Below are 14,625 nucleotides of genomic sequence, written 5' to 3'. Positions count from 1 at the left end.
TCATAGTTCAAAGCTCAACCACTGAGCCATGTTGGCTGGGCCCAGTTTTCTATTATACCTCAGTCAGACCTTCTCTGGCTTGGAGGATTGGGAGTGCCGCACTACTCCCACATGGTCTCCACTGATGTCTTAGGATGGGGTCTTGTTATTGTCAGGTGATAGTAAAAAGTCTTGTCTCTCCACTAGACTTCCTCTGACAAAACCCCAGCATGGAGGGTGAGGGGAGCTTTGTTACTACTGGTTGGGAGCGGAGGTCAGACTCCACATAGTTTCCACTGACACCACAGGGGGAAGGGTGCTTGTTGCTACTCGGTGGAGATGAAAGTCCCATATTCTTACTTAGACTTCTCTGACATAATCCTTGCAGTAGATTGAGGTGCCTCTTTACAACATGATGAGGAAAGCAGTCTATACTCCCCACTTGGTTTTTGCTGTTATAGGTGGGGTGGAAGCACATTTCTTTTGTGTGAACTTTGGACCCTTTCTTGGTCATTTGGCTAGTCAGATCAGGCTTTTGTTGTGTGTGTGTTTTGTCTGCTCCTGTTTTCAGGTTGCTAGCTTATTCTGCTTCAAGCCATAGAAGAGGCAAGCAAACACAAACAAACAAAAAATAAACCCCAAATCAAGGAACTCATCACTGTATCATTAGTTCCTTGGTTCCCAAGCTCCCTAGCCAATTTACCTTTTCTACATCATTTAGAGTCTTCTTATGTCTTTTTTCTATATAATATCTGGGGATTTTAGTTGAACTTATTGGGACGAAGAAGAAAAAGTAAATTTACTTCATGTTTCTAGAAGTAAAAGTCTCATTTACTATTAAAAGTAGTATTACTTTCTGACTCAATTTAAAAATATATACTATTTTATAAATTTTTGAAAGCAAAGCATAAAAAAGTATCAGGAAATAAATAAATATCACCTATGGTTCTATCATTGCTAATATTTGATGTATTTCCTGCTAGTTTTTTTTTTGGATAAATTTCCTTTACATTATTCGACTTAAACTAAAAATGCTTTTATTCACTGAATGCATTATAAACATTCCCCTATGTTGGTGGTCAGCAAACTGCGGCTCGCGAGCCACATGCGGCTCTTTGGCCCCTTGAGTGTGGCTCTTCCACAAAATACCACGGCCTGGGCAAGTCTATTTTGAAGAAGGGGCATTAGAAGAAGTTTAAGTTTAAAAAATTTGGCTCTCAAAAGAAATTTCAGTCGTTGTACTCTTGATATTTGGCTCTGTTGACTAATGAGTTTGCAGACCACTGCCCTATGTCATTAAAATTTAATTGTAAACTTCAATTTGATGACTGAATGATATTCCATTTTGTGGAGGTGTCACATTTACCTAACCATTTTCCTAATGCCAAACAATTAAGTCCTTTCCAGTGCCTATGCATATTTTACTCTTCATATTATTTCCTTAAGAGAGATCCCTAGAAATAATAATTATATTACTACAGTGAAAATTATAAATACTTTTAAGACTCTTAAACGTTTTGCTGAATTGCTTCCCAGAAAGTTTGTGCTTCATGGAAGTGATCTACCAACATTGTATCAGAATGTCCTTGTAACTCTCTTCGATCACTTTTAGCTCCCATCAAAGACCTTGGCCAATTTAAGTAAATATGACATCCTGTTTTAAATTTTTCTTCCAATCTTATTCAAGATCAAAGTTTGGTGTAATTCAATTTGTTGGGGGCCTATTATCTTTAAGTCTTTATATTGGATGCTAAAATACCAAGGTCACTACAAGGATGAAAAAAGATCTGTGCTGGAAACCAAGATCAACAGTAATTAATATAAATGCAAGAAGTCCACCAGAAGGCTGAGTTTGGACTCTTTTGATATTCACAGGGTGAATATTTGCATTTTGTTACCTACTGCTGACTCAATGGCCTAAAACAAACTCCCCACAACCTGACAATCTTACTGTTTACTAAACATTACCATTGATATGTCTGTTTGCATTCCTAAAAGTCAATTGTGTATTCTAGTAATTAAAAGCAGCTGGGAATAGAGAATCAGTGGAACTTGACTACTACAGTTAAGTTTTCCCTGGCTTCCCCCCATTATTCCAAATTAATATTTCTTGTCTTGTGTGTCAATTTGCGCGTCAGCTCTTTCTCCAAGCCTTTGAACCCGAAAGCCACGCTGGCCGTGGCTTTTCACAGATCTGTTCTTTTTACCCAGGAACTCAAAGTCTAGGAACAGAATTGGTTTCTATATACTGATAACTTGTCATATATAGGCATTATATAAGCACTTTATAGGCAACATATTATTTAATTCTCACATCAACCCAGGAGGTAGTTATCATTTTAATACTCATTTAACAGAAGAAATATTACTTGTCCAAAAGCAGAGTCTTCTTCACTATATAAATCAGCAGTTCCCAAATGCCAGGGTGCATAAGAATCAGCTGGGACGCTGAGCTAGAAATGCCTTGATCCTCTGACCCTACCTTCAGAAACTTGGGGTGGTGGCATTTAAAAAATGCTCATGTGATTCTGATGTATGTGATTGGTAGTCTCACATTTAGGCATATTGGTATAAGTATTTAGTTATGGCTTGCAAATAGGGACTATATGATCATTGAGCAAGGAATCTTTTCCTCTCAGTAGGCAGAGAACCCAGATGCTGGTAGAGTTGTCTCCAAGGTTTCCAGTGCCTAATTTAGATAGAAAATTCTAGTTTTCTACACTTCTATTTACTTAGCAATAAATAATGTTTCCCCTTAGAGAACAAGTAATTTCTGTAAAGGTAAATACATGGCAGTCACACTCAGGAAGTGGTATCACTCTATCACCTCTGCACCACACTTACATATCCTTGCAGTCTCTTTTGATATGTCCTCCAACAAAGGCCTTCAGGTCACTCATATTTTCTGTTTTTGACAATAGCCAGACCATATCAACTGAACAGTGTAATGAGTCTCTGCAGTGTGGAGGCAGTGGAGATAGATAAAGCAGAGTTCTCAACCTAAAGGACCTAACTGTATATTATTGTTTGGGGAAGCAACATTGTATTCCACTAACTCAAATTCTCATGAATTTACACAGAAGGTAACTGATCTAGGGATATGGGCTCCCTCCCTTTCTTCCTTCTTTCCTCATTTATTGAGCACTTGTTATGTGTGAATCCCTGTGCTAGGTCTTAGGCATACAAAGAAAAGTCCTAGAGTGCAATACCTGGTGGAGAATAGAGGTCAGTGGGCTAGTGCTATGACAGTAATACATGCAAGGTGCTAGGAGAACAGCCAATTCCTAGATGACTTCAGTAAAAAAGTGCCAATAGGAAGAATCGAGATGGCTGAGTAGGGTTTATCAGAGCCTAGATAAGGCACAAGACATTCTAAATCAGGGAGACACAATGTACACAGGTGCTGAGACATAAAGGAACAAACCACATTCCATTCAGAGAACTGAATGTAGCTTGGCAAAGCCGGTGTTCCAGGTGCTATGTATGTGGAACAGGAAAAACAGAGATAGTGTGGGAAGATGAGTAGGAACTTGTCTTGGCATTCTAAAGGTATTTATCAGTTTTGAGTAGGTCACCAACCATTCTGGTTTGCCTGGACTTTCTGGGCATTAGCACTGACAGCCTACATCCTAAGAAACCCTCAGTCCTGGTCACGTTACAAGGAATTGAAATCATGTCAGGACTCTGTAGCAGTGCAGACAACAGTGTAGACAGAGGTGGGATTGAAAACAGTGGCTCCTGCAGTGATTTTAGAGAGAATACAGGTTGAACTAATAAAGCAACAGTATCAGAGATGTGCCAGAGGAGACCAATTTGAGAAATATCAAAGAGACACAGACAATAGACCAGTGATGGGCAACCTTTTGAGAATGGTGTGTCAAACTTCGCTAAAAAACTGAGCATAACTCGGGTAGTGTGTCACTTTGAGGAAAAAAACATTATTTCGCAAATGTTTCATCCTCAGGAGCAGCAAATGTTTCATCCTCGGCATGCGGCTGCCTCAGCGTGTCATAGGTTCGCCATCACTGCAATAGACCTTTACCTACTTTTACCCCACCCTACATTTACCTCCTATCCTTTTATAATCTCTCTCTTCCTTCCCTAGCCCTCCAGGCAATCATTGATTTATCTTCCTTTATAATATATTAGTTGATAATTTTCATAATTTTAGGCATCATAAGGTGTACTAGTATACTTTTTAAAAACTATTGGTTTCTTCATGCTGCAGTTATTTTGAGATTCTACAATAATGCTATGTGAATAGTTAATTATTTTTATTGGTGAGTAGTATTGTGTTCTATGGATAATTACTTTGTTTATCCATTGACCTGTCTACAGTTTGGGTTATTCTCAGGTTTGGCTTATTACAAATAAAGCTCCTACGAATATTTGCAAAAAAAAAAAAATAGACCTTGAACTAATTAGTAGTTGAGAGAGGAGGGGAAGAATATTAAAGGGAATTTTTTAGAGTTTTAAGTCATATAACTAGATGTGTAGTGGTGTGGTGATTCAGAGAGAAAGAAGGATGTGGATAAACACGTATTGAGGAGGCTTCATAGACAAAGTTTTAATTGAGTAGTGCTTTTAACAATTGTGAGGATACTTTTTTTCTGGAAGAGAAAATAATGAAGTTGGGGTATCATTTGCAAAACAAGCACAGAAGCAAAATTAAGCAACGAACAAACAAACAAAACCCTGCTTGAATAAAGGTATACTGGTGGGTTAGAGAGACTATTTCTAGGAATAGTGAATAGTTATAGGGCATACTCATTTTAGGTACACTTTGCCAGACAATGACTCTGATTAGGCTGAGGGAAATAAGAAAAGAGAAAGGTATTGTTTTGCTATACATATAGGATAAGGCGAGGCTACCAGACTGAGATTGCATGGATGACACTGGGGTTTTATAGATGCATTACAGGGTCCTTATTAGAATGTTAAACTATTGACCCCCTCCAGATTAAAACAGCCTCATCTTTTTACCTGGTCTGCACTATGCAAATATTGTCAGAATATGGGTGTTATTATATGAAAAAAAAAATTGGAAGCACTGTGCTAAGAAAGTCCCTTTTACCTGGTATTTGGTTTAGAATCAAATTTAAATTGACATAAAATTACATCACTTTTATTAGAATGCAAAATAAAACAAAAATTAAGGTTTTCTTCTTCTTCTTTTTTGCTTATAGGCTTTATATTTTTCCAGCTTTATTGAGCTATAATTGACACATAACATTGTTTAAGTTTAAGGTATACAATGTGATGATTTGATATACAAATATACAGAGAAATGATTATGTTATTTATAAGAAAAACTTTAGATGTCTTTAAAAAAGTATTTTCCTTTGTTAGAAATGTTACTATTTTTTTAAAAAAAACATGAAAATAAAAGCAACTGATGATTAGGTTGTTTGTTGTTTTTGAAATAGTGGAGGGGGGTAGCTTTTAGCATGTGGACTCTTACAGAATTATTGGCCCTTAATAAATCATTCTCATGAAATAGGGAAAAAGCTATATTAAAAGAATCAGCAAAATTACAATGATAATTATATGTGTGACACTTTTATTATAAAATGTATTATTATACTCTATATATTGATGTTATATGTTATACATATATAAAAGTGCACAAAACATTTTTGTACATCTTAGTGGATAATTATAAGATGAACATTCATTAACCATCATAATTAAGAAATAGAGTAATGCCAGGCTAGTTTGAATAAACAGTTGTAGTAGCTATTAGTAGATCTATTGGTGAACTTTGAATATGGGTTGGGTATTAGTTGACATAAAAACTCACTAACCTGGAAAAATGGAAGCTATTGAATGAAAAAATGGATTGTAAAATAGCATTTATCATGTGGTTTCATTTCAGTAAAAGAAAAAACATATATTCACTAAATTGTTAATTGTGCTTATTGCTGGGTTATGAAAATGTAATGTTTTTATTTGTACTTTGATTTTTTGATCTTTAAAATATGCATGTATTGCTTCTCTAATAATAAATCATAAAAAAAACCTGAGACAATGTCATAACCATCTGGCCCAGCATTTATTTATTATTTATTTATTTATTTATTTTATTATTATTTTTTATATAAATCTTTATTGTTCAGATTATTACAGGTGTTCCTCTCCCCGCCCCCCATAGCTCCCCTCCACCTGATTCCCCACCCCACCCCATACCCTTACCCCTCCGCCACTGTCTTCATCCATAGGTGTAAGATTTTTGTCCAATCTCTTCCTGCACCCCTCAGACCCCCTTCCTCCTGAGAATTGTCTGTCGTCTCCCTTTTTATGTCCCTGATTCTATTATATTCACCAGTCTATTCTGTTCTTCAAATTTTTTTATTCACTTGATTTTTAGATTCACTTGTTGGTAGGTATGTATATGATGTCTTTTTGTTGTTCATAATTTTTACTTTTACCTTTTTCTTCTTCTTCATCTTCTTAAAGAATACCCTTCAGCATTTCATGTAATCCTGGTTTGGTGGTGATGAACTCCTTTAGCTTTTTCTTGTCTGTGAAGCTCTTCGTCTAACCTTCAATTCTGAATGATAGCTTTGCTGGGTAGAGTAATCTTGGTTGTAGGTTCTTGCTGTTCATCACTTTGAATATTTCCTGCCACTCCCGTCTGGCCTGCATAGTTTCTGTTGAGAAATCAGCTGACAGTCATATGGGTACTCTCTTGTAGGTAACTAACTGTTTTTCTCTTGCTGCTTTCAAGATTCTCTCTTTGTCTTTTGCCCTTGGCATTTTAATTATGATGTGTCTTGGTGTGGTCCTCTTTGGATTCCTCTTGTTTGGGGTTCTGTGTGCTTCCTGAACTTGTAAGTCTATTTCTTTCACCAGGTGGGGGAAGTTTTCAGTCATTATTTCTTCAAATAGGTTTTCAGTATCTTGCTCTCTCTCTTCTTCTGGCACCCCAAAAATTCGGATGTTGGTACGCTTAAAGCCGTCCAGAGGCTCCTTACGCTATCCTCACACTTTTGGATTCTTCTTACTTTCCACCTCTCTGGTTGGGTGTTTTTTGCTTCCTCATGTTCCAGATCTTTGGTTTGACTCTTGGGGTATGGTGATCTACAGTTGAGTTTCTGTATATTCTTTATTTCAGACAGTGTATGCATAATTTCTGACTGGTCCTTTTCCATTTTTTTGGTATTCTCTTTAAGGTCCTTGAAGGTCTCTTCAAGTTTATCGGTGGTTTTTAGAAGATTCTTGAGTAACCTTATAAATGTGGTTCTGAACACTGTGTCATCCATTAGTTTACTTTCCTCCATCTCTTCTATTCATGACCTGCTTCGGTGTCTCCACATTTTGGCTGCCTCCCTGTGTTGATAGAGTGGCTTTGTGTGGTCAGTGACCTATAGGGGCCGGTAGCTCAGCTTCCCCAATCTCCCTAGGTGGTTGCTCTTGGTAACCCCCTTTGTGGGCTGAGTGCAAAGTCTTGGTGTTGTTAAGCCTTGATTGCTGTTGGTACACTGGGAGGATTTGACCTCCAGGCCAATTGGCTGTGTGTCTACGCCGGGAGACAGCCTTATTCAACTAGACTTGCAAAATTGTAAAAGCCTCTGTGCTCAGCTTGGATGGGGCGGAGTTTTAGGGTGGAGCCTACAGCCTTGGCTTCCCGTCAGCCCTGCCCTATGAGGTTCCTGGGTCTCAGTGTTCCTCAGTGTCCCTCTGTACTCCCTGCAAGCACCTCTGAGAGAAAGGCGCCCTGGAGTTTCGCCTGCTGCCAAACAGTCTAGTCTCTCCCCCATTGAATCTGGATTCCCAGATTCTCGCCCGGAACTGGGTTTCAGTGCAGTCGGAACTGGGGCTCAGTGCAGTCCAGAGCTTTTGTCTCCTTCCCGCTAAGGCAATTCAGTGGCACAGTCAACAGTCCGTCCTCTGCGCACATTCACGTGCGCGCCTCTGGAGCTCTGCCTTTCGCTGCTCCCCTGAGTTTCCACCTTACAGCCCAGATTCCCCCAGTATGATCCTGGCTTCCCAGGGTCTCGCCCGGAACTGGGGTTCAGTGCAGTTGGAGCTGGGGTTCAGCGCAATCTGGAGCTTTTATCTACTTCCCGCTAGAGAACGCCAGCCAGGCACTCAGCTGCCCCATCCTCTCCAGCTCCATCATCCCCGCATGCGTGCACGCCCCCGTGTCTCTGCCCGTGTCTCCGTACCTCAGGCTTTTATGGCTCCTCTGATTTTCCTTGTGGTTTTCTCTTTCCTTCTAGTTGTGGGCATTTCAGCCAGCCAGCTTTCCTGTGGTTCTGGATGATGTCCGTTTTGACTTTTAGTTGTATTTTTGAAATTGTTGTGTGAGGCTGCAGGTTAGGTGTTTACCTATACCGCCATCTTGGTTTCTCTCCTCTGGCCCAGCATTTAATGTCCTGAATTACCCTGCATCAGTTGGGGTGGCATCCCAGATATTTGAAAAAGGGAGAAATTCTAGTCTTCCTTATGGCTCATGATTTTCCCAAAAAATTTCCATTCTTAATAAGTCACCATTTCCCTATCACCTATTCTGATTTTATCATCTGCCACTTCTGTTCATTGGTTTGAAATTTTCTAGAAGATAAGGGGACTCCTTTTCTACCAGTGCAACCCAGAGTCATGCATGATGGCTTGATGTCATTTTATAGAATAAGAGAAACCTTCCCCAAGACTATGCTCAAGTCTGAATACCAGTTATAGAAATGAATCAAGTAGTCTTGTCACTCTGGGGGATTCTGATCCTCAGTTGATAAATATGGCATAGTGGCCAGGGAGTCACACACAATGGCATTCTAGCACCCATTCTCGGGGTCAAGCATGGGGCTTCCTGCATGTGGCATTCTCAGTCTTTCGTGGGAGAGGTGGGGAGATGGGAATGCACACTATGTGGACACCAATTTGTACAAATGGTGCAATAGAAACCACTCTTTAATTTTCCTCAAAAGCATGTTGAAGCTTGAGTGAAGGCCATGGGCATGGCCTTTGAGTGGAGGCAGGCATCTCCTTGGAAGGAATTTGTGACTTTAGATGTGCATCCATGAGAGGATGGTAGGCTGTCATATAGGTGATATTGGGGAGGTTTCTATTGTTACAAGAACTATGAGTATCAAAATTTAAAGGAACTCAAGAGATCATATAATTCAACCTTCTCAGTTGCCGATAGAGAAACTGAGGCCCAGAGAGGGGAGAGGGATTGTTTATTAGGACCAGAGTTCAGACTAGATCCTAGGCTTCCTTATCTCCAAGCTAAGGCTCTTTTTTTTTTTTTTTTCCTATACCAGGGTTTGCAAACCTGTGGGCCAAGTCTTAGGGCTATTGCTATGGGTCCAAGGGTTTGTATGCCCAACAAGCATTAATACAGTTCCCATAAGCAGAAGTAGTAGTATATCAGTTAATAATATGTGATGTTTTTTTAAAATGTCATATAAATGTGCAAAAAATATATACAAATAATCTATAATAATAAAAACATAATATGCTAATTAGACTGGCAGCCGAATGACCTTCCAGATGTCATTCTGGACAAAGCCACAGAGGTGGGGGCTGAGGCAGAGGCAGTTAGGGGAGATCAGGCAGGCAGGTGAGTGGTTAGCAGTGGTCAGGCAGGGAGGCAAGCAGTTAGGAGCACTCAGGCAGGCAGGTGAGCAGTTAGGGGCAATTGGGCAGGCAGGCAGAGTGGTTAGGGGTGATCAGGCAGGCAGGTGAGTGGTTAGGGCAATCAGGTAGGCAGGCAGAGGAATTAGTGGTGATCAGGCAGGCAGGCAGAGTCGTTGGGGTGATCAGGCAGGCAGGCGAGCAGTTAGGAGCAATCAGGAAGGCAGGCACAGTGGTTAGGGGCGATCAGGCAGGCAGGCGAGTGGTTAGCGGTGGTCAGGCAGGGAGGCGAGCAGTTAGGAGCACTCAGGCAGGCAGGCGAGCAGTTAGGGGCAATTGGGCAGGCAGGCAGAGTGGTTAGGGGTGATCAGGCAGGCAGGCGAGTGGTTAGGGCAATCAGGTAGGCAGGCAGAGGAATTAGTGGTGATCAGGCAGGCAGGCAGAGTCGTTGGGGTGATCAGGCAGGCAGGCGAGCAGTTAGGAGCAATCAGGAAGGCAGGCACAGTGGTTAGGGGCGATCAGGCAGGCAGGCGAGTGGTTAGCGGTGGTCAGGCAGGGAGGCGAGCAGTTAGGAGCACTCAGGCAGACAGGCGAGCAGTTAGGGGCAATTGGGCAGGCAGGCAGAGTGGTTAGGGATGATTAGGCAGGCAGGCAGTCGAGCGGTTAGGAGCCAGTGGTCCCAGATTGGGAGAGGGATGTCCGAGGGATCCTGGATAGCCAGAGGGTGCAGGCTGGGCTGAGGTACCCCAACCCCCGGACGAATTTCGTGCACTGAGCCTCTAGTTTAATAATAAATCAAAACCCATATGATCATTGCCTATGTTGAAGATAAAATACTGCTAGCATTCCAGAACTTCTCCTGGGGCTCTCCCTAACTACAACACATCTCTGTTGCCTTCTCCAACCCAGACTTTTGTAATTTTATTTTTTGCTTTTAAAAAAGTATTTTTCTAAATTTGTATGCATCTAATAACAATATTTTTGAAGTTAATATGATTGTAATCACATTTATTGTATTCTTTTCTGTTTTGATTCTTCTGCTTATATTTGTGAGATGTATCCATATTATTGCACAAAATTGTAAGTTTTTTCATATTCATTGTGTCAGAATATATTAATGTAAGATTATACTTTTAAAAAGTCAGTTTTATTGTTTCTGGAATTTAGATTGTTTCCAGCTTTGACTCTTTCTTTCTTGCATCCCTTGGTGCACATGGGCACACATTTCTGTAGAGAAGATGTAAGCAAAATTGCTGGATCACACAGTATGCATACCTTTAGCCTTATTTTATAATGCAAAAATGCTTTCCAAAGTGGTTTTAACAATTTATCTTTCACCAGCAATGTTAAGAAATGGCTTTGGACTTGTATGCATGCATATATAAACATAACCAATGGACACAGACAGTAGGGAGGTAAGGGCCTGTGCTGGGAGGTGGGAGTGGGCGGGGAGAGGTCAATGGGGGAAAAAAGGAGACATATGTAATACCCTCAACAATAAAGAATTTTTTTTTAAAAAAGAAAGGGCTTTGTGTTCTAGAAAAGCACAGTAACTATTGTTCTATAGCATACTTTTCATCTACTTCCATTATATAAAAAATATTTCAGGCCTTCTCAACAAGAGAGATTGGTAAGATAGTGATTTTCAAAATAATTTTTACCTACCCAGGCCCTTGTTTAGACATAAACTTGTAATGAAAGATCAATATATTTATATTGATTTTATGTTGCTTTAACAGATAAAAATGGAACTGTTCTGGTGGAAAAGGCAGGGTTTGTGTGTGGGCATGCGTGTGGTGAGTAGGAGAGGGCTGGCATGTGGTATAATTATTTATAAGGCTCTCTGAAAATGGAATAGGTTTCCCCAGGAGGTAGATTTTGCTAAATTGGAGGTGTGAGAGTTTCATGGTGTAAAAGAAATGCAGAACCAGATCATTTCTGAACCTTCCTTCCCTCAGAGTTCATGATAGCATCCTCTTCCCTCTTTCATTTTCTAAAATCCTATGGTAAATGACAAATCCTATGGTAAGGAAATAAAGACAAATAATACTTGGGGATACAATTTATTGCCAAGATAAATTCCCCATTGATCAAAGAGTGGAAGTATGACTTTGGAAGGAGATCATTGCTTTTTCTATGCTTTCTCTCTACATGTTCCTTTGAGAATTGTCTTAAGATCTCAGTTCTGTTCTCTGCAAAATGATGTTTGACTGGATTTTTGTTAAGTTCCACCATATGCTTACAGTCTATGATAGTCATTTCTGGCTCCTCTGTTAACCAGTCTAATAATATTCCAATCTACTTTCTTAGATTGTAATCTCTGTAATGTAATTAGAGACATTTATTCACTAAAAAAATATTTGTAAGCCTACTATGTGCCAGGAATTGTTCTCCTATGTTCCAGAATCACAGCAATGAACAAGACAGACATACTCACATTCTAGTAACCGTTCCTAAAAAAATAAACAGATAAGAAAAATACCAGTTAGAGATTTAAAATAGCATGATGTGAGAGAGTGTGACTGGGCAGATACTTTATACTGTGTGGTCAGGGAACTGATCTGAATAAGGAGGAGCCAGACATGCCAGGGTGTCACTGAGCATATATCGATCAGCCTGAAGTCTAATTGCCCTCATAGCAGCTTATATTTGAACAACACTTTCACCACTATTAACCCATTTCATTGTCATGACAGTTTTGTGAGGTAGGCATTAGTATTCTTATTTTTTCAGTGGGACAGTGACTTCCTGAGGATACAATCAATAAGTAACAGAATCAGGTCTTGAATCCATCTTTAAATGTGGCCTTTCTCTTGTTCTACCTTGTCTCAGGTCTTCATTCTGAGAATAAGTCAGTGCAGCGAGTAAGCTCCCAGATGGGATGGGGATGGTAGTCCCAGATACTGACCTGTCTGTGCTCTGTCTGTCTTACATTTCTCAGACATCACCAGCAAAAGAAAAAGTTTCAATTTCAGCATCATGTGAGAACCTAGGAAATGCCTCTGGCCCAAGATTGCCAGATCAGATTAAAATGTTACCTGTAGAAACCACCATCTGGTTGCTGGGTGGAGTCCCTCTTGCCCATACCCTCTCACTCTGCAGTTTGAAGCTTGTGAAAACCTGCTTAAGGGAACCTAACAACTTGTCTGCGCAGCATATTCTTTAGTTCAAATGTAAGCAATCAGCACAAGTTCAAGTACTGTCCCACTTGACACCTGCCAGATGATAATATCAGAGAGCTGAAGAGGGAGTGCCTTGAGGAGAGGCAGCCTTCTTGGGCAGAAGGAGTTAAGTAGGAAGAATCTGGCTCTGTTACCTACCAGCAGGGTGACTCTGGGCACACTCCTTAACTTCCTTGAACTTCACCTTCCTTATTTATCACCTACAGCTGATGTTATCTTCTTTATGGGGTTATGAGGATTAAAGCATAATATGGAAAATATATATTTAGGATGAGTGAGACACAGTAAAAAGTAACTATTCACATGAACTGTGTGTTTTCATGAGCTTCAGCCAGGTGGACAATTATCCCCACGGCAGGGTGTTACCTTGCTGCCAACTCATGTGACAAGGAGGAGTTTCCTCAGCCCAGGCTGACAACCTCCTGGGCTGAGTAAAGGAAACCCTGATTAGTCAAAGGACCCTAATATCCCAAGCATGTCTGTCCATTTTGCCTCCATAACCAGACTGCTGCCCAGTCAGAATGTCCAGAGGCAGTGGCACCTCTGACCCTGACTTTGTCCGAGGGCACCAGCTCTAGAGAAGCCAGGAGAGGTCCACCTGCTGGTTGTAGAGGGCGAAATGGAGGTGCGGTTTTTAAGGGCTCAGCAAACTCTTTTGGCCAATGGCTTGCTGGAGTAGTGTATGTGTTTAAGAATCCCAAAGTGCCACCGAAAGGTGCATTATTTGGCCATATGTGACTGGGTTCCTTGTAACACAGTGATGCATTGACTTGTAATACCTTAAACTGACATTTTGTTCTTCAATACACTCCATGTTTTCAGATTTTGCAACTTTGCTGAAGGCTAGTTCCTCCATCTGGCAAGCCCTCTCCCCGACTCTCCTTATGCAACTATTGACATTCCAGCAATTCGTTCCAAGTTCACTCAGGTAGCAATTCTCCTGAAGAGTTTTTCCTCATCATAGTGGTGCATCTTTATCATTTGAAACTAATAACATCTCCCCCCAGAAAACATATGACAATGTGTTCTGCTTTGAATTAACTTATTTTTCAATTCATCATCTTTCCTGTCAGACCCTCGAGGGTGGGAAATTCATCTCCAGGAGACCTGCCTTCCCCGTGGTCTTAGACACAGTAGGCACAAAGGAAGCAAAGACACCTGGAGGGCTTTATGCTGGGGTTGCGGCACCTAAAGATTTCTATGATGAGTTCCTTGGTTCTGGGACCAGATACCTGACACTGGTGTCATTTCACTGTTTCCCAGAGTGTGGTAATGTTGAGGCAAGAGAACTGAGACTCAATGGCCAGAGTGGTGGCATTCCAAAGCTAGGAATGAGAGCAAAATGAAATTCCAAAGCCAGGAATTAAATGGAGTTAAGTGACTTTCTTACAGTCTGCCATGGGACAGAGGCTGGTGGGCAGGCCACTTAACTCCTAAGGATCCCCTCAAGGCTCACTCTTACCACAACTCAACAAATGTCAACATTGTTCATGGAAAATGGGACACAGATGTTAAGTAGTCATCATTGGAGAATACTTCTTTTTTAAAAAAATTCTTTATAAGACTGGGAAATTTGCACAGCCACCCTGAGGCAATTGTGAACACACCTTTGAGTCCAGAGCGGGAGCCTGTCCAAATTCATTGGTCGCTTCCAGCCCAGACTCTTGTCTATCTGTTGAAGGTAAGAAGTTTGTGACATTCAGTCTTAACTTTAGCAACTTTTGAACTTCTGGAGACAGATTATAGGGAGGAAGAAAATACACTTGTTCAAGAAATGTAGCCTTATAGATTATCTTGAGTGTGATGCAAATAATGAAACTAGTTAACATTTCCTAATGGCCAAAGGCAGAGAGCTGTATCTGGGGGTTGCTTATATTTTTTTTACCCC

At 40.6% G+C, this 14,625-nt stretch overlaps 1 protein-coding gene and 1 long non-coding RNA gene across 2 annotated transcripts in view; one reads left to right on the top strand and one right to left on the bottom strand.

The window, feature by feature from the left end:
* ATP13A4 (ATPase 13A4) overlaps positions 1–14,625 on the top strand; it is a 133,654-nt gene that overhangs the window by 18,421 nt on the left and 100,608 nt on the right. The gene's annotated exons all lie outside the window — the stretch shown is intronic.
* LOC129148571 (uncharacterized) lies at positions 10,742–12,495 on the bottom strand. Its single transcript, XR_008555557.1, has 3 exons — positions 12,464–12,495; positions 11,993–12,008; positions 10,742–10,782 (listed from the first exon to the last, which is right to left on the bottom strand). It is a non-coding gene; the product is annotated as an uncharacterized LOC129148571 (long non-coding RNA).

This window comes from Eptesicus fuscus, chromosome 3 (assembly GCF_027574615.1).
Source record: "Eptesicus fuscus isolate TK198812 chromosome 3, DD_ASM_mEF_20220401, whole genome shotgun sequence".
In the NCBI taxonomy this organism is placed as follows: domain Eukaryota; kingdom Metazoa; phylum Chordata; class Mammalia; order Chiroptera; family Vespertilionidae; genus Eptesicus; species Eptesicus fuscus.
Note: the sequence above shows the minus strand (reverse complement) of the source record. Positions and strands in the feature narration are given on the sequence as shown.